This window comes from Frankliniella occidentalis, unplaced genomic scaffold (genome assembly GCF_000697945.3).
Source record: "Frankliniella occidentalis isolate FOCC.00 unplaced genomic scaffold, Focc_3.1 Scaffold2122, whole genome shotgun sequence".
NCBI lineage: Eukaryota > Metazoa > Arthropoda > Insecta > Thysanoptera > Thripidae > Frankliniella > Frankliniella occidentalis.
In genome coordinates, this window is record NW_026269213.1 from 10,598 (window position 1) to 10,898 (window position 301).

The window sequence follows — 301 nt, forward strand, 5'->3', positions numbered from 1 at the left end:
GTTCACAGGAACAAGAGGCGACTGATAATAGTTCGTTTAATGGTGGATTGTAAAAGGCAAACTCGCAACACACGATAACAACGGCGTCTCGGTTTTCAGCCAGTTTTGTAAAAATTAAGACGTTCCTGTGTATTTCATCCATAATCGATGCCTCATGGCTGCTTTGGAAACTAAGACGCGTCAGTGCGTCAGTTGTTTTTCCTCCCGTGCACTATGGAGTGCATTCAGAGATACCCGGGTACACACGGGCGTACCTCGTGACCCAGTGACCAACTGGCGACCGAGCGCGTGGCGAGTCTCT